We start from the raw sequence: 24,816 nt of genomic DNA, 5'->3' as shown, positions 1-24,816 counted from the left end.
AAGGTATAATTTTTTTTCCCTATTGGAGGTGAAATGCATTGTGAATATCTGCCATATCCATTTGGCTCATAACTTCTCTTAGTTACACTGGGTCTTTGTTTAATTTCTATTTCAAAGGCCTGTCCCCTGGTGTGTCTGGGGAGTTGAAGTATCCCATTATTATGGGGTTTAATGTGTGTTTTGAGCTTTACCAAAGTTTCTTTTAAACTTCTGGTTGCTATATCAATTGAAGCAGAGGAATTCAGAATTGAAACTTCCTCTTGGTAGATGTTTCCTTGGATAACTGTGAAGTGTACTTTCCCATCTGTTTTGAGTACTTTTGGTTGAAATTCTACTTTCTTGAACATTACAATGGCTTCTCCAATTTGTTTCTTGAGAGAGAGAGAGAAAGAGAGAGAGAGAGAGAGAGAGAGAGAGAGAGAGAGAGAGAGAGAGAGAGAGAGAGAGAGAGAGAGACTGAGGGAGGGAGGGACAGAGGAAAGAGAAAGAGATGTGGGGTAGGGAGGGAGGGAGAGGGAAAAAGAAAAGGAGAGACTGAGAGAGACAGAGTGACAAAAGTGAGAGACACAGAGACAGAGAGATAGATTCAAAGACAGAGACAGGCGCTGGCATGAGCTTTTCAAACACCAAAGCACACCTCCAGTGGCATACCTTGTCCAGCAAAGACATATCCCCTACAGTTTCTAAATCAGTTCCATGAACTAGGTAGCAAGCATTCAAATATATGAGCCTTTGAGGGCCATTTTTATTCAAACCACTCCATTTATGATACACAAGATTTTTAATTTATCAAGCTGAATATTTTTATTTCCTGAGATGTATTAGAGAAATACTGTTGTGTTTCAACTATTTTTGTTCCTTGTGATCATCCACAGAGCAGTACATTATAACTGTAGCTAAACTTATGACTATAAAGATACAACCTGGATATTTTTTTCATTATGACTTTGGGATCCACAGAGTTTGACACACTGTCCTGGCTGGTTTTGTGTGTCAACTTGACCCAGGCTGGAGTTATCACAGAGAAAGGACCTTCAGTTATGGAAGTGCCTCTGTGAGATCCAGCTGTGGGGCATTTTCTTAATTAGTGATCAATGAGGGAGGCCCTTGTAGGTGGTGCCATCTGTAAGCTGGTGTTCTTGGCTTCTATAAGAGAGCAAGCTGAGCAAGCCAGGGGAAGCAAGCCAGCAAGAAACATCCTTCCATGTTCTCTGCATCAGCAACTGCTTCCTGACCTGCTAGACTTCCAGCCCTGACTTCCTTTGGTGATCAATAGCAATGTGGAAGTGTAAGCAGAATAAACCCTTTCTTCTACAACTAGTTTCTGAGTTATGATGTTTATGTAGGAATAGAAACCCTGACTAAGACAACCACTACCCACATCAAAAGCACAATTCCCTGTGTAGCTCTGCCTGGCTAGGACCTAATTATGAAGCCTCAGTCACATGATACTTGAAGATGTCCACTCCCACCTGATACTTCTAGTGTTAGAGGACTATGAACCACACACGAACACAGTAGGTTCCTATGAGAGAAAAATTAGAGGTTATGTTTTACTCATAATAATACATTAATTTATTCAATACAAGCTTAAAGTGGGGAGTCAACTTGTATAGATTTTGCTAAACAGTAAATTATATACAATAACAGAAAGATAATAAATAAATACCAAAACTTCACACGAAAACAAAGAAAAGCAAATATCCAAAACAGTCAAAACTCTAACCAAAAACCAAACATTATAATTAAGCTAAACATCATTTTACTGCTGCAGATTTTAAGCAGAGTCCTAAAGCCTGTTGCTGGCCGTGGAAAAATAGTGCAAAGGCAGTCAGTGATGATAAGAATCTCTTCAAGATGAAAGTAGGCATACCTCATTGGGGGGCAGAGAGTTGCTGATGGAAAAGTCCTTCCAAGGCTATGCATGTGACATGTTACAGACCATACCTCAAAAGCTGTCAAGTTCACATGACTGATCACAATGAAATAATACTTGATGACCCATCGGGATCAGCAAAAATTGACCTTCTCAGACTCTTCCTGGATGCCCAGCAGATCTTGATGTCCCTAAGCACGTCTCTGAAACCTTCCAAATATGCACCATTGTTGGACAAGAGGTTAGACAAAATAAAGGCATCATCACCTATAGGAAGGAAAAAGGAAAAAATGCAGCCCAAGATGGCCATGGTTGCAGGGATGAGATGCAATGGTTGTACACTTGCTTTGCACACTCAGTGCTCCTGGTGAAGAGTTGTGTCTGAGGGAGATCTTGACATGGTCTGTGCCCCATTTGAGCTTTTGTTGGAATCTCTCAGACCTAGGGGAGGAAGAGGAAAAAAGCCTGCTGAGAACTTGCCATGTCAGCTCTCAAGCAACTCCAGGTTTACTTAGCAGGGCAATGCAGTAAGACCCTTCAGCTGAGGTCATTCGTGTATCCCCAAAGTAGAAGGACAAAAGAGCACCTGGGCCTGGATGTGTTTCTCAGTTTAAAAAATTGCTTGATACTGAACTATGAACTACACTCTGTGCTGGAGTTAAATTAAAATAGAATATTTCTCTAATATTTCATGCATATTATATATCCAGTGAAGGCACAATGGAGAGAAGTGGACCAGCCTGTTCTTGCCTTTTACTCACTGTGTCTCAGGGGCTCCAAAATGAGTGGCATCTTCCAGTAGGCCCTCCATTTTCCATAGCCTGTTTGACTTTGGAACCAAAGCTATGAGCCCAGGCAACTAGTAAATCTCCATAACCAGGATGCTGAGAAGATGCACTGAGCAGCCTAACCTTCCAGTGCACAGGCAGGATTCACTGTGCTCTTGTCCCAAGAGCAGACAAGGGACACAATGACTAAGCCAGCCTTTATGATTCTCAGACACATAGATTTTTGACAGATCAGCCTCCTGCATTTCTCCATGTACCACAGTCCTTTGTTTTCCTACAATCAATTTCTATACCCAAATACTTTTTCCTTTACAAACCCTTGAAAATCGGAGTTTACAACATCTTGTCTCCTTATTTTCTAATAAGATAGGTGGAGAGGCATGATGTTGGGCTGCTGTATTTGATGTTTCCCTGATGCAAAATGAAATGGCAGAGGACTTTTCTCATTAAAGATGTTTTCTATTACCATTTAGGATGATTTCCTTGAAGATGTCTGCTGATCCTATAAGTATATTAAAGCTCTACTGACACAATTATATCTACACATGATTCAGGGTCCTAAGACAGAGGGTTCCAAGATCATCCTTCAGGAAATTGCAGGATGATACATATTCTGTTCTCTAAACCTACCAGCTACTTCTCAAATGACCCTGCGAGTAAAAATAAACACAGTTCTCCATGGTTATTATTGAGGAACTTTACATCATATTGCAGTTCATAAGATATAAAAACATCCCAAATGTCAGTCTAAAGGAGGCTAGTGAATTAATAGGCAATGATTTTTCTGAAATGGAGCACACTGCAGAACTATGAGGAGGAATCTGTACTGAAGAAAGAAGAGACTGTTACAGGAAGACTAGACAAAACAACTGGTGAATACATGGACTCTCAACAAAACCAACAATATACACATTTCTACAAACATGCATTTCACACACTCACACTCACACACTCATACACTCATACACACACACAAACTCTACAGAAATCATAAGTGAGCGGGAATGTTTGAAAAGACCACAATGGTGGAGGAACAGTTGAATATAAACTATAAAAACCTGATATTTCAAGTGAGACTCAGGACTCTGCTATCCATCCCTTGAGGACTGAATATGCATAGGGAACACACTTCTTAGCAGGTGTTGAGAGAATTGGAGACATTTTATTCTTGAAGTCTCACAAGTATCACACCAACTCTCAGCCTGAGTGAAGTCTTTTACATATCCCTGTTCATCCAGTCAGCTCCACAATATAAGCTCTAAGAAAGGATTCTAGCAACACGGACAGAAAACAGGACTGGAAGATGCTATTCAGGCTCTTTCAGTGTGAACTAAGATCTAGGCAGGGTAAAGAGACCATCTTCCAATGCACCCAAATGACTCCTACAAAGAAAATGAGCTAAAGACCTGACTTTATCAATCAAAGTTCTGTTCTACTACAAGGGATGCACCCACATAGTACCTTTCTAACATAATGGCATGTAGGTGTGTAATGTTTGTTCAAACTATACATCTTAATGAACTGCAACTTTTACTTCAGAAGGAGGATCTGCTTGCCTATCCTCCATTGTCCTGTAAGAGGCTAACTCCACAGAAAGTCTTGTAAATGATCAGAGAAATGAACAACTGGATGAGACATAGGAGAGTGCCTGGATAAGGTTCAGGATGGTTACATGGGCTTGCCTGTGTTTATGGTTAAACAAGAGAGCAACCTGTCCCTGATGTTCATTCATCCTACCTGCTGCTGCTTGGTACAGGAGTCATTCAAAATCTCACTGTCTTTTATACACAAAATATTTGTGTGCTTGGTGTCTTCTTCCGGTGCAATCTGCTCCTGTAGCAGTTCTCTGTTCTCAGTCTACAACATCTTGACTTTGTGCTTTTGATGGTTAGATTCACACAGGAGTTGGTGATTACTGATCCTGAGCCAAAACCAAAACTGTCGACTCCCAGAGAGCATCCATCTTCTTCCTACTCCTCCATGTACCAACCACCTTCATGGGCCCTGATCTCTACTCAGCCTCAGACTATAGTCCAGATTAGCCATGGAATATTATATATAGGAAACTCAAATGCAGAGGACAACCACATTCCAGAAGACTCAAGGGATTTCTGAAAACAGTAGCACCAGTAGGTTCTCATGTATCTTCCAGAAGAGGACATGGGCCCCATGTGTACTAAGGTATCCACAGTATTGAAAATCTATCTGTAGTTAGAGAGGAAACCTTCAGTAGGAGAGGAGAAGACAACACAAATGTTGAAAATATTTCTATATGTTTCATGGCAACCGGAATTATAAATCTCCTTTCAGAGCCCTAGAGACTCACTGTTGGTTGATATCTCCATGATGGTGCAAACCTCTCCTATCTCAAGGATACTGAGTTGGAAAGGACAGAGGCTGGGGGGGGGGGGCTCACAGACTCTTCATACTTGGTCAAAATGGGTCCAAGAGGTAAACAACCTAGTGCATTGCTTTGAAGGAGGCAGGATTCATTTTAAGAGGCAAACAATATATAATCTGAGTCCTTACTTTGCTTCAAAGACAAGGATGGTCAGACACATTCTGTGCCTAGTGCTTGTGTCATGTCCATGTTAGTCACTCACCAGTATGAGTGATTTTCTTTAGTCAGTTCTGTGGAGTTGGACAAAGCTTCAGTGATCTCTTGTGGCATTTTCTTGAGGTCAGTCATCATTTGGTGGTATTGCATCGTAAGCATGAACTTCTCAAAGTTGTTCCTGTGAGAGGGCATGGCCCAAGGAGCAGATATTCCTATGAACTGAGGACACAGGGATCAAGTCAATTCAAGTTGAATTGTGGACTACCCCTGCCCATATAAACCATATCCTTCCTCCTTGGTATTGGCTTTTCTAGGTGTTTATTAAACTTATTACTCCTGGCCTGGGGCCAGTAGATCCAGAGAAGTAAAAGAAGGGAGCTGACATGCTTTAGCTCCCTGAGAGGGCTTGAAGAAATAGAGTAGCTCTCCAAAAATTTTCCAGGAGCCTGTGCCACAGTGCTGGACCACCTTAATCCTGAGAAGACACTTCTGTTTTGGTTTAATGAATTATCAATCATTGGATCTTTTGTACATAAATTTCCAAAGGACATAATCAGTATTTACAGGGAAAAGGCTTTATAACATACAACAGGAGTTTTCAGTGTGTACCCAATGTGAACACAGAGGTCACTTGCTGTACTGCTCAAAGTGAGGCTCTGTGAACTCATCACTATCATTACCTAGAAAATGTGTCAGGCAAAATCTCAGGGCTCATCACAATACACAGACTCCTCAGATAGTAACTAGAAAACACACACACACAAACACACATACACACACATACACACACACATACCACACCACACACACACACACACACACACACACCACACAAACACACACACACAGCACATACCACACACACACAACACACACACACAACCAAACCCATTAGAATGCCACATAGATAAAATGATGTAACATCATCTCAGAGTATCATGAACAAAATTGGAGAAAAGCAGTGACAACCTGCAACCAATCCAGACACAATGAGAGAAAACACATGGGACCAGGCCCCTTTAGCTATTGACAGGGCCAGTTACACCCGAATTACCTCTAGGTCTACTACAATAATGATTTATCATAATCACATGGTACTTAGCATCTCCAACAAAACAACACCTGTCCATGCTTCTAAAAATGCAGGATGAGAGCTCACACACTGCTCCCCTTATCCCAGACTGTGATTCATGCCACAGGCTCTGGTATACTTTTGCGGGAATCAAAAGAGCCTGTGACAACCATCTCCCATGTGAACTTCAAGTTCTGTGTTGAACATCCAATCAGCAAAATAAATTTGTACATGAGGTCAGCCTTGAGTTGTAACCTTGTGTCATGAGAGGAAATCTGGTGATACAGAGCAGGCCCAAGAGAGTCAGCAAGGAACTGGGCACAATGACTACCTGTCATTCAAATCTTTGTTACTGTAATGGGCCAGGATACCCTGGAGTTGTCTCTCTCATTTTCCATCTTCTGGCGATCCCTTTTGAGCTTGTCCAACATCTTCACTCCCTGCTCCTCCTCATTGATGAGGGTTATGATGATGCCTTCCCAACAGACCCTGTAGGTAGATCAACACTAGTAAACTTGTAGAGATAAATTGACAGGGAATGAAGAAACTAGGCTTAGTCCCAAACATAAGCCCAAGGAACAGGAAATTCTAGAGACACAGTGAATCCCTGAAAGAAAAGGAAATCATCTTCAAGCCGGACTCCATAGCTATGTTCAAGCCTACTTCAAACCACCATCACTAAACATATGCCTCGCTCACTACTGCAGTCCCCCAGCCCTGAAAGTATAAGCAGACCCAGGCAAGAAGCATTGGAGGCCATGTAAGCTCTTATCTGACACTGTAGTCCATAATGCTTGGCATAAAAAGATTGATCATAAACACCAGCACCTAACATCTCCCACAAGTGAACACCTGTCAGGACTTCGTAAAATGGGTGATACAAGCTCACACTGTACTACACTAACCCATATAGTGAATCAGACCACATCATGTTTGTACAAAACCAAAGTGTCTGAGACCTTGATTCATGAGCAGGGGAATATCCTTCCCTGTCCTTGGTGTCATATTGTCATGTAAACTACAGGAAACTATTGAGGATGAAGGGCTTCAATACTCTATCCTGACAGCAATATTTTGCTATTCTCACGGAATTTTCCCATCGCATAATATGCAACTCAGGATATTAAGATCTCTGGGCAAAACAACTGCAGGCTTGTCAAATCCTGGCTCTCTGCAAAACTAATCATCTGAAATTTTTGAATCTGAGTCTGCCATTGAGTAATATCAAGGATCCAGATCATAAGCCCTACTCCTGGTTGGACCAGCTTAAGCCCACCTCTTCCAGGAAGCTCCCTGACCCTTGCCTAGGACTCACTGTGCCTTCCCCATGACCATTTCTTCCTTCTTGTTTCCCAACAAGACAGAAGACCAGCCTCCTTCTGCCTCTTCTGCCTAGGCCTGGTCTCTGTCTGTATTCTATTCTCCCTCCGAAATATCCTGTGCAGCATGGACAACATGCCTGCTTCTGAACCCAGTGGGCTCTGAAGGAATGCCCCACAGGCAGCTGGTGTCACTACAACACTGGTGACATCACAGAAGATTCTAGGGTTCTCCTGGATACAAGAGATTGTCCAGGAAAGTGACTACTGATGATGTCATGAGGAAGTACCATGGACTACCTGCTAACTACCTTGCCCCATATTGGCCAGTTTCTGAGGTACCTTTTCCAGGAGCCCCTCTTTTGACCTAGGGGAGAGCCCTTGGCACATTCTCCTTACAAAACTAGGGATTTCTCTCTGCTTCATTACAAGTCAAGCACTTTTGATGGGGAGACTTTGTTAGGGCCTTGGCATGGTCAAGGCCCATCATTGCTAGGACCTAAAGCTCTTGGATCCTTGAATGAGAGAGATTCTTCTCCATTATAAATCTGATCCTGGGGTCCATTCATGAAAAGTGCAATCCAAGTCTCCATGTTGCCTCCTTTCCCAGAAGCCATAATCATTCTCCTGGACCTTTAATTTGATGCAAGTTCAATTGTATTTTTTTATTGTGCACATGCCTTGAGAGGAGATGGTGTTTCAATATATACAGACATGTGTTTTCACAAAATATATGTTTTAGGACCTCATTTTGCAATGAAAGCTCCATGTTATTAATATAGGAACTCAGGTACAAGGGAATATCAAATTATACAGTTTATTTTCCTTCTTTAAAAGATAAAATCCCACATTCTCCCTTCCTCAGTTACAACCAGACAGAGAAGGCTTCTGTGAGCAAAGGTCAACAGGGACATTGGATTGCTGCTCTGTATAGTAAAAAGCATTTGACAAAATTCAGCATCCTTTCATGTTAAAAGTCTTGGAAAGAACAGGAATTCAAGGCCCATACATAAACATAGTAAAAGCAATATACAGCCAACTGGTAGCCAACATCAAACTAAATGAAGAGAAACTTGAAGCAATCCCACTAAAATCAGGGAGTAGACAAGGCTGTCCTCTCTCTCTCCATATCTTTTCAATATAGTACTTGAAGTTCTAGCTAGAGCAATTAGACAACATAAGGAGGTCAAAACGGATACAAATTGGAAAGAAGTCAAACTATCACTATTTTCAGATTATATGAAGGTTTGGATGCTTTTAATGACAACTTGTATTTCCATAGGAGTTGCGGGACTGTTTAGATAGTGTACATTATCTTTATTTAGCCTTAGTATGTGGTTTTCAGCTGGAGAGATAGCTCAGCAGGTAGGAGTCTTGGCTGCTCCCCCAGAGGTCTTGAATTCAATTCCAGGCAACACAGGGGGGCACACAACAATCTCTAAGGGGCTCTAATGCCTCTTTCCGGCCTGTGGGTATATATGCAGCAGAGCAATCATCCCTTTAAAAATAATAAAATAAAATGTTCCTTCTGATCTAGATTTTCCAGAATTGTTGAACATAGCATTTTCTTGTAAGACAGGATAAGTTTTTTATTTCCTCAGTTTCTGTTGTTATATCTTCCTTTTCATGTCTGATTTTGTTAATTTAGGTACTGTCTCTGTATCATTTAGTTGGTTTGGCTAAGGGCTTATCTATCTTGTTGATTTTCTCAAAGAACCAGCTCTTGGGTTTTTTTTTTGATTCTTTGTATCTTGCTTTTTATTTCAGTCCTGAGTTTGAGTGTTTCCTGACATATAATTCTCTTAAATATGTTTGCTTGTTTTCATTTCTAGAATTTCAGGCGTTCTTTGAAGGTCCTGGTATAAGATGTCTCCAAATCCTTTTGTTTTCTCTATCAACAACTTACTCATTTTTTCTTTAATAGGATATTTTATTTATTTACATTTTAAATCTCAACCTCTTACCATGTTTTCTCTCTGCAAACCCGCTATCCCACCCCCCTTACCCTACTTCTATGAAGGTGCATCCCCACCCACCTCCCCACTCCTGCTTCATAGCCCTACATACCACTATATGGGGCATCAAGCGTTCACAAGACCATGGGCTTCCTCTCCATTTGATGCCAAAGAAGGCCCCTTAAGCTCTTTCCCTCTATCTTCTAACTTCTCCACTGGGCTCCCTGTGGGTTGCCAGGAAACATAGGCATCTGTATTTGTCAGGATCTAGCAGAGCATCTTAGGAGATAGCTGTATCACTCTACTGTCAACAGGCACTTCTTGGCATCCACAGTAGTGTCTGGACTTGGTAGCTGCATGTGGCATGGATCTCCAGGTAGGGCAGTCTCTGGATGGCCTTTCCTTCATTCTCTGCTCCATTCTTTGTCCCTGCCTTTTCTTTAGACAGGAGCAATTTTATGTTACAATTTAGGAAATGGGTGGGTGGCACTTTCCCTCAACTGGGAGACCATGCCTAACCTCTGAAAATGGTCTCCATACGTTCTCCCTCCCCTTTGCTGGGCATGTCAGCTAATGTCATCTCTCTGGGGTCCTGGGACACTATTGCTTTCCTGGCATCTGGCCATTTTTTTGTTGCTAACCACACAGTTCCCCCAGGCACTCAGTCCTGTGGATTTTCCTGTTCACATTGCTTTCCTTGTGTCCAAAAATGTTGGGTATGCTGCTTTTCCATTTTCATTGAATTATAGAAAGTCTTTAATTTCTTTAGTTCTTCCCTGATCAATTTATCATTGAATAGATAGTTTTTCTGTTTCTATGAGTTTATGGGCTGTGTGTTGTTCTTGTTCTTGAAGACCAGTCTTAGTCCCTGGTTATATGTTAAAATGTCCTTTATTCATGCAGTCTTCTATCTGTTAAGGCTTGTTTCGCATCTGGTTATATAGTCAGTTTTGTACAAGGTTCCACAGCATGATAAAAAGCAGGGTTTTTTTTTTGATTGGTGGTCAAATGTTTTATGGATATCTAACATGTCCATTTGGTTCATATCATCTCTTAGTTACTCTGGGTCTCTGTTTATTTTCTGTTTCAAGGACTTTTCCCCTGGTGATTCTGGGGTGTTGAAGTATCCCAATATTATGTGAGGTTCAATGTGTGCTTTGAGCTTTAGCAAAGATCCTTTTATAAATCTGCACTTGAGGCAGAGGAGTTCGGAATTGAAGCTTCCTCTTGGTAGATGTTTCATTTGAAGAGTATGAAGTGTCCTTTCCCATCTCTTTTGATAACTTTTGGTTGAAAGTCTACTTTCTTGGACATTACAATGGCTTCTCCAACTTGCTTCTTGGGATTATATTCTTCAAAATTTTTTGGGTCACATTACTCTAAAGATGTGTTTCTCTTTGCCACTGAGGAATGTTTCTTGTCTGCAGCAAAATGTTACATACTATTTGTATTTCCACGTTCTTAGCCTATTTCTTTTTATTGGGGAATTGAGTCCATTAATGTTGAGAAATATTAAAGAAAGATTATTGTTAATTCCAGTTACTTTTGTTTTCCTCCTGGTATTGTGAATGAGAGAGATTGCCTCCTTTTTTTTTCTTTTTATTCAATATATTTTTTATTTACATTTCAAATGATTTCCCCTTTTCTGGCCCCCCCCACTCCCCGAAAGTCCCATAGGCCCCCTTCCCTCCCCCTGTTCTCCCACACATCCCTTCCCACTTCCCTGTTCTGGTTTTGCCTTATACTGCTACACTGAGTCTTTCCAGAACCAGGGGCCACTCCTCCTTTCTTCTTGTACCTCATTTGATGTGTGGATTATGTTTTGGGTATTCCAGTTTTCCAGGCTAATATCCATTTATTAGTGAGTGCGTACCATGATTGATATTTTGAGACTGGGTTACCTCAATTAGTATGATGTTCTCCAGCTCCATCCATTTGCCTAAGAATTTCATGAATTCATTGCTTCTAATGGCTGAATAGTACTCCATTGTGTATATGTACCACATTTTTTGCATCCACTCTTCTCTTGAGGGATACCCGGGTTCTTTCCAGCATCTGGCAATTATAAATAGGGCTGCTATGAACATAGTGGAGGATATATCCTTATTACATGCTGGGGAATCCTCTGGGTATATGCCCAGGAGTGGTATAGCAGGATCTTTCGGAAGTAACGTGCCCAATTTTCTGAGGAACCGTCGGAATGATTTCCAGAGTCGTTGTACCAATTTGCAACCCCACCAGCCGTGGAGGAGTGTTCCTCTTTCTCCACATCCTCGCCAACACCTGCTGTCTCCTGACTTTTTAATCTTAGCCATTCCGACTGGTGTAAGGTAAAATCTCAGGGTTGTTTTGATTTGCATTTCCCTGATGACTAATGAAGTTGAGCATTTTTTAAGATGTTTCTCCACCATCCGAAGTTCTTTAGGTGAGAATTCTTTGTTTAACTCTGTACTCCATTTTTAATAGGATCATTTGGGTTTCTAGGGTCTAACTTCTTGAGTTCTTTGTATATATTGGATATTAGCCCTCTATCTGATGTAGGGTTGGTGAAGATCTTTTCCCAATTTGTTGTTTGCCGATTTGACCTTTTGATGGTGTCCTTTGCTTTATAGAAACTTTGGTTTCTGTAAACTTTGGTTTATGGTAGGAAGCAGGTGAACCCTTGTCTGTCCACTCTGGGTTCAGGGACTTCCAACCCATTCAGCTTTACCAATTTCCCGACATGGTCTACTGTCTTACATCTTAGTTTTGATTTTATTGATGTGAAGAGACACCAGGTCAAAAGCAACAGTTCAATTTTGCTGTCATACAAATTCAGAGATTCAGTCCATTATCATCAAGGCAGGAAGCATGGCAGCATCTAGGCACACATAGCACTGGAGAGGAAGCTAAGAGCTCTATATCTTGTTCTGAAGCTACCCAGAAGACTGTGTTAAAGGTGAGTAGGAGAAGGATCTCAAAGCCCATCCTCCACAGTGACACACATTTTCAAACAAGGCCATGCTTACTCCAACAAGGCTACATCTCTTAAGTGTACTTCCCCCAGGATCAAGCATATTCAAATGACCACATGCCTCCAAAATTTATCATCACATTTAACTCTGATGAAATTTTTCCTTTTTCTCCTTCAGAAAATCTGTATTCTAACATTTTATAGAAATGTACTTCCATAACACCTCACTAGGACATTATCTCCTATGGGTACTCCAATTTAAAATCACATCTCTAAAGAGTCAATATTACCATTCACATAATGTACAACATGTGGCCTTTGTCTTTCTTGGTCTGGGTTATATCCCTCAGAATGATTACTTCTGGCTCCGTCCATTTACCTGTAAAATACTTTTTTTTTTTCACAGCTTAATTCCATTGTTTATATGAACCACATTTTCATTGTCTTTGAATCAGTTATATGACATCTAGTTTGTTTTCATATCCTGGCTCCCGTGAATCAAGCATCAAGGAATATGAACACACATGGGTCTCTGTCATAGGATAATGTCCTTTGGGTATATGCCCTGGAAAAGTGTCTGAATCTGTGTTCTATTGCTATAAAGAGACATCATGTCCATGACAGCTCTTTTTAAAGCACACCTTTAAATGGGGCCTGCTTTAATTTTGGAAGTTTAGTACATTATTTTCTTGAAAAAAGCATGGCAACACAGGCAGACATGGTGCTGGGAAAAGAGCTGAGACTTCTGTATCTGGATCTGCAGGAAGCAGGAATACTGGCTCTGAGCTGGGCTTTTGAAACTTATAAGCCCACTCCCACAAGTCTACCAAATAGTGCTACCCCCCTTGTGACAAAGTATTCAAATCTATGAGCCAATTGGTGGCCTCATTGAAACCACCACAAATAGTACAGCTGGTTCTTATGGTTCATTTGTTTCTAGGAATATTTTCAGGGGTGTCTGTTCTGATTTCCATAGTGACTGTACATGTGAATCCATGTTCTCCAACGCTTGTTGTCATTTCCTCTATTGATAGTATTCATTCTGACTGGGGTAAGATGGAATGCCAAAGTGATTTTAATTTGCATTTTTCTGCTGAATAAGGATAGTGAACATTTAAAAACATATTTGTTATCCATTACATTTTCTTCTTTTGAAGATTCTGTTCCACAGAACATTGGAATGAGAGAGGGACTGTACATAACCCTGGCTGTCCCAAAACCTTGTACATAGACTAGGCTATCCACAAGCTCACGGACTTATTCTTGCCTCCAGAATAATGGCTCATTTTGGGAGAAATCCTGTTAGTGGGGGTAGGCCTCCTAGGGATAGTAAGGTTAAGGAGGTTATTATTAGGATAGTTGGTATTTTATTTCATAGAAGTGAAATTGAATTAATTGTTGTTGATGAGTTTAACATTATTGCTAGGAATATTGGGATTGTTATTGCAATATAAATAACTAGGTTGAGTAGTGTCATGTGGGGATTATAAGGAAGAATAGCTACTATCCATCCTATATGTGCAATTGATGAGTATGCTATCATTTTTCGTGTTTGTGTTTGGTTTAATCCTCCTCATGCTCCCATAAAGATTGATGTAATTGCTAGAATGCGAATAATTGTGTAATCTAGAAGTTGATAAATTTGGAATAAGATTGATAGTGGGGCAATTTTTTGTCATGTTAAGAGGATAAGTCCTGTATGTAGTTGAATTCCTTGTGTTACTTCTGGAAGTCAGAAGTGGAATGGAGCTAGTCCTAATTTTATTGATAGTGCAATAAGGGTTAGGTTGAGTAATATAGTATTTGTTTGTTGTTGGAATACTCATGATCCTAGTTGTTTAAAGTTTAAAATAATAGCTAGTAAAATAATTATTGAGGCAGTTGCTTGAGTTACAAAGTATTTTGTTGCAGCTTCAGTTGATTGTGGGTTTTTTTGTTAATTAGAAGAGGTGTAATTGCTAGTAAGCTTAGTTCTAGTCCTACTCATATGAGTAGGAGGTTGGTGCTTGAGATTGTGATAACTGGACCTATAAAATTGTTAAGTAAATAATGATAATGGTGATAGGATTTATTAGTACGGGAAGGATTTAAACCAACGTTTTCGGGGTATGGGCCCGATAGCTTAATTAGCTGACCTTACTGTAATATTAGGATTGGGTGTATTGGTAGCACGAAGAATTTTGAATTCTTAAGTACGGGTTCAATTCCTGTAGTTCTAGAAATAAGAGGGTTTAAACCTCTATAATTTACTCTGTCAAAGTAACTCTTTTGTCAGACATATTTCTACATGTATGGTGGGATACTTGCTATAAAAATAGGAATGGAGATATGTCATATGCATAGTGCTAGTGTAAGTGGTAAAAAGTTTTTTCATAGCAGGTGTATAAGTTGATCATAGCAGAATCGAGGATAGGATGCTCGGATTCATAAGAATGTAGTTGATAAGATTAGGGTTTCTGCTATAAAATTTGTTGAGTAAAGTTCTGGGTAATTTATGATGAATATAGGTCCTAGGAAAATAATGGATGTTAGGGCATTTATTAGAATAATATTGGTGTATTCAGCTATGAAGAATAGTGCGAAAGGACCTGCAGCGTATTCGACGTTAAATCCTGAGACTAATTCTGATTCGCCTTCTGTGAGGTCGAATGGGGCTCGATTAGTTTCTGCTAGGGTTGAGATATATCATATTATAGCCATTGGTCAGGCCGGGATAATAAGTCAAATAGACTCTTGGGTATAAATGAGTGTTTGTAGTGAGAATGAGGCGCTTATTAAAAGGACTGATAGAAGAATAATGGCTATGGTGACTTCATATGAAATTGTTTGTACTACTGCTCATAAGGCACCAAATAGGGAGTATTTTGAATTTGATGCTCATCCTGATCATAAGATGGAGTAAACTGAAAGACTTGAGGTTGCTAGAATAAATAAAATGCCTAGGTTTAAGTTAATTAGTGGGTGTGGCATAGGTAATGGAATTCATAGGCTTAAGGCTAGTGTTAGTGAAAGGGTTGGGGCAATGATAAATAGTGAAATTGATGTAGTTAGAGAGCGTATAGGTTCTTTAATAAATAGTTTTATGGCATCTGCAAAGGGTTGAAGGATTCCGTAAGGACCAACAACATTTGGGCCTTTTCGTAATTGTATATAGCCTAAGATTTTTCGTTCTACTAGTGTTAGGAAGGCTATAGCAATAAGGATTGGAACTAGGAGGGTTAGAATATTAATAAAATACACTATTAGGGAGAGGATTTGAACCTCTGGGAAGAAGGTTTTAAGTCTTACGCAATTTCCTGGCTCTGCCACCCTAATAACCTTGTCTAGATAAATGTATTAACAGCCTTACTATATTTAGATTTTTTTCATATATTAGGTAAAGAGCGCTTATTAATAAGGTAGCTCTATTTCTCTTGTCCTTTCGTACTGGGAGAAATTGTGAATAGATAGAAACCGACCTGGATTACTCCGGTCTGAATTCAGATCACGTAGGACTTTAATCGTTGAACAAATGAACCATTAATAGCTTCTGCACCATTGGGATGTCCTGATCCAACATCGAGGTCATAAACTCTAACTGTCGATATGAACTCTTAAGTAGGATTGCGCTGTTATCCCTAGGGTAACTTGGTCCGTTGGTCAAAAATTGGGTCAATAAGATTCAGTATGAACATTGACTTGTTGGTCTAAGTTATAATCATTCGGAGGATTTTTTTTTCACCGAGGTCACCCCAACCGAAATTTTAAGTTTATATTATTATTTTGTTTTTGTTTTTGTTTTAGTTATTTTATTATTTTTTATTTGTGGGTGTTTCAGCTACATGTATGTCTGTGCACTACATCCATTCCTGGTACCTTCAGAGGAGAGCATGGGGACTGGATTTATAGATGTGAACCGCCATGTGGGTGCTGGGAATTAAAGCTTGTTTCTCTGAAAGAACAGCAGGTACTCTTAAGCTGTTAGCCATGTCTCCAACCTCAACAATGTTTAATATTAAAAAGAGAGAAAAGAACAAGACTTTGTGGAGAATTTTATACATAAGCAAACTGATCCTGGTGAAAATAATAATAAATAAATAAAACAGGAAAAAATTAAAATTCACTATAATATATAGAAAACTGGTCAAGGATTTAAATTATTATAATGGCATTTGCTTTGGGAAATACATATTTTTTTAAGACAAAAAGTTTGCTAATGTGATTGTCATCTGACGATGATATTTATACCACATTGAGACCATGAGCATGAAATAAAACATACCAGGGTACAGCTGAAACTGTTAGCAGTTGATCCAGAATCCATTCTTTCAGTTTTGTTCAAGTTCCTATGGCTAATAACCCATGCGCCCCAACAGTTTTCATCAACTTAGTTTATATAAACGTGTTAGTAGAATTTTGGCTGCATCTCAAACTTAATCTGACATGTAGACTTTGAAACAATTGATGAAGATTGATTATTTCAGTCATAAGCCGTGAATTGCTTCTACTTTGTTAGCAGTTGTGAGCACCCAGTCAAGAAAAGTCAGTCCTTCATTTCAATGAACTGGGGTCCAATCAGGTAAACAGATACATGAAAGCATTCAACACACCGGGGATGATATATCATAAGAAACAAAAGAGCAGCAATTAGGGCATTCGCTGTTAGCAAGCACCTCTGGAGGCATCCATGCTTGGAACAATCCTAAAATTCAGGCACTATTTCTAGAAAAGAAATGGAAGATGATAATAAGACAAAGAAGAACAATAAGGCTGGAATCAAATGCCTCTGGCCTTGTGTTCTCCCAACACTATGACATTAACAGTGTCTTTCTCCTGTGTAACACTTAAGTAGCCTATGTCCGTCCCTTCTATTAGATCAACTTTGAGGGTAAGGATTGTCTCTCTTTTTTTTTATTCGATATAATTTTTTTATTTACATTTAAAATGATTTCCCCTTTTCTAGCCCCCCACTCCCCGAAAGTCCCGTAAGCCCCCTTCTCTCCCCCTGTCCTCCCACCCACCCCTTCCCACTTCCCCGTTCTGGTTTTGCCGAATACTGCTTCACTGAGTCTTTCCAGAACAAGGGGCCACTCCTCCTTTCTTCTTGTACCTCATTTGATGTGTGGATTATGTTTTGGGTATTCCAGTTTTCTAGGTTAATAACCACTTATTAGTGAGTGCATACCATGATTCACCTTTTGAGTCTGGGTTACCTCACTTAGTATGATGTTCTCTAGCTCCATCCATTTGCCTTTTATATTATTATCTGTTGTCCCACGTAGGTTAAATATGTTGACTTAATTAAACTAATAAATTAAAGCTCCATAGGGTCTTCTCGTCTTATTGTAGAATTCCAGCCTCTTCCCTGGAAGGTCAATTTCACTGATTAAAAATAAGAGACAGTTGAACCCTCGTTTAGCCGTTCATTCTAGTCCCTAATTAGGGAACAAGTGATTATGCTACCTTTGCACGGTCAGGATACCGTGGCTGTTAAACTCTAGTCACTGGGCAGGCAATGCCTCTAATATTTGGTATTCTAGAGGTGATATTTTTGGTAAACGGGTGGGGTTCTAGTTTGCCGAGTTCCTTTTATTATTTTTAATCTTTCCTTATAGCACTCCTGTGTTGGGTTAATAATAAATTTTTAGGTAGATTTATTTGTTGAGTTTTTCCTATAGTTTGATAATTAACAATGGATATCCGAGTTGTTATACACTTGTGCAAGGAGACTAGAATTCTTGTTACTCATATTAACAGTATCTCATCTATATAATAATAGATTAACCCAATTTTAATATAGGATTTTATTTTTACTTATGGAATTATTTCAAATACAATGTTGAGCTTGAACGCTTTCTTTATTGGTGGCTGCTTTTAGGCCTACAATGGTTTGTTTGATTTAATTAGTTTATTCACTATTCAAGGTTTTTTCTGTTCCTAAAGAGCTGTCCCTCTTTTGGCTAAGTTTTAAATTTACTTTAAAATTTTAGATTTATTCAGCAAATTTAAAATTGAACTGAAATTCATTTTGGGGGTAACCAGCTATCACCAAGCTCGATAGGCTTTTCACCTCTACCTAAAAATCTTCCCACTATTTTGCTACATAGACGGGTTAACTCATAAAGTTGTTCTTAGGTAGCTCGTTTGGTTTCGGGGTTTTTAGCTTAAATTCTTTTAGTTGAAATTTTTCTAGTTAACTCATTATGCAAAAGGTACAAGGTTTAATCTTTGCTTATTTTTACTTTTAATCATTCTTTCATCTTTCCCTTATGGTACTTATTCTATAGCTCCTATGTTAACATTTCTTTCTCCAATACTTTTTTAATACTGAATGTTTTGATTTATAGTGTAATAGAATTATTATACTAAATTGTGTTAGGGCTAGAATTAGTTCATAGAGTCCATTGTATGAATTCTTCTGGGTGTAGGCCAGATGCTTTAGTTACTAAGCTACTCTATGGTTATTCCAAGCACACTTTCCAGTATGCTTACCTTGTTACGACTTATCTCCTCTCATAAATTATTATTTACGTTATTATTTATATTGTAAAATCAATTTAGTTTGAGGAGAGTGACGGGCAGTGTGTGCGTACTTCATTGCTCTATTCAATTAAGCTCTCTACTCTTAATTTACTACTAAATCCTCCTTTGTCCTTTAGTTTCATAAAGGGCATCATGATGTTCTTTGTAAAGAAAATGTAGCCCATTTCTTCTCATCTCATTGGCTACACCTTGACCTAACGTTTTAATGTTTGTTCTTGTGCTTACTTATATTCCTTTTTAGGGTTTGCTGAAGATGGCGGTATATAGGCTGAATTTGGCAAGAGATGGTGAGGTAGATCGGGGTGTATCGATTATAGAAGAGGCTCCTCTAGATGGATATAAAGTACCGCCAAGTCCTTTGAGTTTTAAGCAGTAGCTAGTAGTTCTCTGGCAAATAGTTTTGTTGTTGAATTATTTAAGTTTAAGGCTAAGCATAGTGGGGTATCTAATCCCAGTTTGGATCTTAGCTATCGTGCAGAGTAGAATTATTAGAACTACTTTCGTTATCGAGTTTAGGTCCTAACAATGAATTTTCACATATTAGTTGGATTTTAGTTCTATTTGTAATTTCTAGTTAGCACGTTTTACGCCGAGAAGTAATTAGTTTGGGTTAATCGTATGACCACGGTGGCTGGCACGAAATTTACCAACCCTTAGAGGTATAGCTTAGTCAAACTTTCGTTCATTGCTTAATATTTATCACTGCTGAGTCCCGTGGGGGTGTGGCTAGGCAAGGTGTCTTAAGCTATATAATGTGCTTGATACCCTCTCCTTAAGTTTTATACAAATGTTTAAGGGATTTTACACCGGTTTATGGATATTTGCATGTGTAATCTTACCTCCAACTAATTATAAGGCCAGGACCAAACCTTTATGTTTATGGGATAAAATATCCATCTAAGCATTTTCAGTGCTTTGCTTTGTTATTAAGCTACATCAACTTAGATAAAGCTTAGTGTCAGGAGGTTTTCTGTAAAGTTAGTTTTGGTAGGGATGGAAAAATTTTAATAAAAATTTTTCTATACTAAAATCTAAGACTTTTTTCGTGAACCACTAGAATAGAAAATAACTTGAGGGAATCTAGTTAAAGTTCTTTAATGTTTTTGGGATTTGGCATTAAAGTTGGGGGTGGGGGGGTTGGAAAATAAATCCATTGATATTAAAAATTTAATTATAAAAATTAAGTGAAATAAAGTAATATGTCTAACAAGCATTAAGATATTAGCCTTCGATGATTTGGTTATGTGGACTAATGATCCTTCACTTGAAGTCCAGCTACATGATAAGTTGCCCTTCATGCCTTGACGGCTATGCTGAGTCACAGCATCCTAAAAATAAAAAAAAAACAACTGCCCGAGACCACAGTTATGGAAGTCTTAGCTGATTAGACCAGTACCATCGAGATGTCTTATTTAAGGGGAACGTATGGGCGATAATGCATTCAATGGCCCTGAAGTAAGAACCAGATGTCTGATAAAGTTTCAGTTTAGCTACCCCCAAGTGTTATGGGCCCGGAGCGAGAAGAGGGGCATTAGGTGGGCGGGTTGATGGTTTCATGGAGGATGGTAGATTAATAGACCAAATGGGGAAGGGGATAGTCATATGGAAGAGAAGAGTTTATGACAGAATGGTGTATGTATGATAACACAGATATGTCTATTAAGCATTAATTATAAATGTAATTTGATAATATTCATGTTATGGAAGGTTATATGTAAAATCAAGATGAGTTATGTGCTAATACATTAATTTAATTTACTTGCTTATATGCTAGGGGAATATAATTTAACGTACTATATACATAAATGTAATAATGTACTATGTAAATTTATGTACTCAAGAAGTAGTTTAACAAGAATATCAGCTTTGGGTGTTGATGGTGGGGAGGCAGTCCTTCTTCTTGATGCCCTGAGAAGATAGTTCTTCATTTTTGGTTTACAAGACCAAAGTAATTTTTATACTATCAGGACATAGGTTTCACTTTAATATTTTATCTTCAATGATTCCTGAGATAGGTATGAGGGTTAGGATAATTGAAAAGTAGCTAATTGAGGCTAGTTGTCCGATGATAATGAATGGGTGTTCTACTGGTTGGCCTCCAATTCAGGTTAGAACAAGAAGGTTGGCAACTAAGATTTAGTACAGGGTTTGAGTAATTGGACGAAATATTAGGCTACATTGTTTGGAAGTATGAAGAAATGATAGTAAGGCTAGGATTAGAATAGATAAGATTAGGGCTAGGACCCTGCCTAGTTTATTAGGGATGGATCGTAGGGTTGCGTAGGCGAATAGAAAATATCATTTTGACCATGTGCTTTTTTTCTTTGAGTTTGTTTATGTAGTGGATTGCATTGATGGATTTCTGTATATTAAACCAACCCTGCTTTCCCGGGATAAAGCCTACTTGATCATGGTGGATGATCGTTTTGATGTGTTCTTGGATTCGGTTGGCAAGAATTTTATTGAGTATTTTTGCATTGATGTTCATAAGAGAAATTGGTCTGGAGTTCTCTTTCTTTGTTGGATCTTTGTGGGGCTTTGGTATCAGCGTAATTGTGGCTTCATAGAAGGAACTGGGTAGTGTTCCTTCTGGTTCTATTTTGTGGAATAGTTTGAAGAGTATTGGTGTTAACTCTTCTTTGAAGGTCTGATAGAATTCTGCACTGAAACCATCTGGTCCTGTGCTTTTTTTGGTTGGAAGACTTTCTATGACTCCTTCTATTTCTTTAGGCGTTATGGGACTGTTTAGATGATCTATTTGGTCCTGATTTAATTTTGGTATTTGATATCTGTCAAGGAAATTGTCCATTTCCTCCAGATTCTCCAGTTGTGTTGAGTACAGGCTCTTGTAGTAGGCTCTGATGATTTTTTTGGATTTCCTCAGTTTCCGTTGTTATATCTCCCTTTTCATTTCTAAGTTTGTTAATTTGGATACTTTCTCTGTGCCCTTTGGTCAGTCTGGCTAAGGGTTTATCTATCTTGTTGATTTTCTCAAAGAACCAGCTCCTGGATTCGTTAATTCTTTGTACGGTTCGCTTTGTTTCCAATTGATTGATTTCAGCCCTGAGTTTGATGATTTCCTGCCTTCTACTCCTCCTGGGTGAATTGGCTTCTTTTTGTTCCAGGACTTTCAGGTGTGTCATTATTTCATTGGATGCTGAAAAAGCATTTGACAAAATTCAGCATCCTTTCATGCTTAAAGTCTTGGAAAGAACAGGAATTCAAGGCCCATACCTAAACATAGTAAAAGCAATATACAGCAAACCGGTAGCCAGCATCAAACTAAATGGAGAGAAACTTGAAGCAATCCCACTAAAATCAGGGACTAGACAGAGCTGCCCCCTTTCTCCTTATCTTTTCAATATTGTACTTGAGGTACTAGCTCGGGCAATTCGACAACATAAGGAGGTCAAAGGGATACAAATTGGAAAGGAAGAAGTCAAACTATCATTATTTGCAGATGACATGATAGTCTACCTAAGTGACCCAAAAAACTCCACTAGAGAACTCCTACAGCTGATAAATAACTTCAGCAAAGTGGCAGGATATAAAATCAACACAAGCAAATCAGTGGCCTTCCTATACTCAAAGAATAAGCAGGCTGAGAAAGAAATTAGGGAAATGACCCCCTTCACAATAGTCACAAACAGTATAAAGTATCTTGGGGTGACTCTTACCAAACATGTGAAAGATCTTTACGACAAGAACTTCAAGACTCTGAAGAAGGAAATGGAAGAAGACCTCAAAAAATGGGAAAACCTCCCATGCTCGTGGATTGGCAGAATCAATATAGTTAAAATGGCCATTTTGCCAAAAGCAATATACAGATTCAATGCAATACCCATCAAAATCCCAACTCAATTCTTCACAGAGTTAGAAAAAGCAATTAACAAATTCATCTGGAATAACAAAAAACCCAGGATAGCTAAAACTATTCTCAGCAACAAAAGAAAATCTGTGGGAATCAGTTTCCCTGACCTCAAGCAATACTACAGAGCAATAGTGTTAAAAACTGCATGGTATTGGTACAGTGACAGGCAGGAGGATCAATGGAACAGGATTGAAGATCCAGAAATGAACCAACACACCTATGGCCACTTGATCCTCGACAAAGGGGCTGAAAACATCCAATGGAAAAAAAGATAGCCTTTTCAACAAATGGTGCTGGTTCAACTGGAGGTCAGCATGCAGAAGAATGCGAATTGATCCATCTTTGTCTCCTTGTACTAAGCTCAAATCCAAATGGATCAAGGACCTCCACATAAAGCCAGACACTCTGAAGCTAATAGAAAAGAAACTGGGGAAGACCCTTGAGGACATTGGTACAGGGAGAAAATTTCTGAACAGAACACCAATAGCGTATGCTCTAAGATCAAGAATTGACAAATGGGACCTCATAAAATTACAAAGTTTCTGTACGGGAAAGGACACCATCAAAAGGACAAATCGGCCACCAACAAATTGGGAAAAGATCTTCACCAATCCTACATCAGATAGAGGGCTAATATCCAATATATATAAAGAACTCAAGAAGTTAGATTCCAGAAAACCAAACAACCCTATTAAAAAATGGGGTACAGAGTTAAACAGGGAATTCTCACCTGAAGAACTTCGGATGGCGGAGAAGCATCTTAAAAAATGCTCAACTTCATTAGTCATTAGTGAAATGCAAATCAAAACAACCCTGAGATTTCACCTTACACCAGTCAGAATGGCTAAGATTAAAAATTCAGGAGACAGCAGGTGTTGGAGAGGATGTGGAGAAAGAGGAACACTCCTCCACTGCTGTTGGGGTTGCAAATTGGTACAACCACTCTGGAAATCAGTCTGGCGGTTCCTCCGAAAACTAGACACCTCACTTCCAGAAGATCCTGCTATACCACTCCTGGGCATATACCCAGAGGATTCCCCACCATGTAATAAGGATACATGCTCTACTATGTTCATAGCAGCCCTATTTATAATTGCCAGATGCTGGAAAGAACCCAGGTATCCCTCAACAGTAGAGTGGATGCAAAAAATGTGGTATATCTACACAATGGAGTACTATTCAGCCATTAGAAACAATGAATTCATGAAATTCTTAGGCAAATGGATGGAGCTAGAAAACATCATACTAAGTGAGGTAACCCAGACTGTTGGATTATTTGATCCAGTTTCGTGGAGAAATAAAAGGTGAACAATTACTAGGGCAGCAATGATGAATGGAAGGATAAAGTGGAAAGCGAAGAAACGTGTTAATGTAGCTTTATCTACTGAGAACCCTCCTCAGATTCATTCTACTAGGTAGTTCCGATGTATGGGATTGCTGACAGTAAGTTTGTAATTACTGTTGCTCCTCAGAAGGATATTTGTCCTCATGGGAGAACATATCCTATGAATGCTGTGGCTATGACTGCAAATAAAAGGATTACACCGATGTTTCATGTTTCTATGAAAGTATAGGATCCGTAGTATATTCCTCGTCCTTACGTGTAGAAATAGGCAAATAAAGAACATTGAAGCTCCGTTTGCATGTATATATCGGATCAGTCACCCATAATTTACGTCTCGGCAAATATGGGTTACCGAAGAAAATGCTGTTATTGTGTCTGATGTGTAGTGTATTGCTAGAAATAGGCCTGTGAGGATTTAGATTATAAGGCAGATTCCTAATAGGGAACCAAAGTTTCATCTTGATGAGATGTTAGATGGGGCTGGGAGGTCGATGAAAGAGAGGTTAATAATTTTTAGTAGTGGGTGTGTTTTTCGAATGTATGTCATTAGGTTTCTAT

At 39.1% G+C, this 24,816-nt stretch overlaps 1 pseudogene; it reads right to left on the bottom strand.

Annotated features, from left to right (window-relative positions):
* Positions 1 to 1,495: 1,495 nt before the first annotated feature.
* Positions 1,496 to 24,816, bottom strand: part of LOC127690765 (uncharacterized) — a 31,126-nt pseudogene continuing 7,805 nt past the window's right edge.

This window comes from Apodemus sylvaticus, chromosome 8, assembly GCF_947179515.1.
Source record: "Apodemus sylvaticus chromosome 8, mApoSyl1.1, whole genome shotgun sequence".
Classification (NCBI taxonomy): Eukaryota; Metazoa; Chordata; class Mammalia; order Rodentia; family Muridae; genus Apodemus; species Apodemus sylvaticus.
This window is presented reverse-complemented; position numbering and strand designations above follow the sequence as displayed.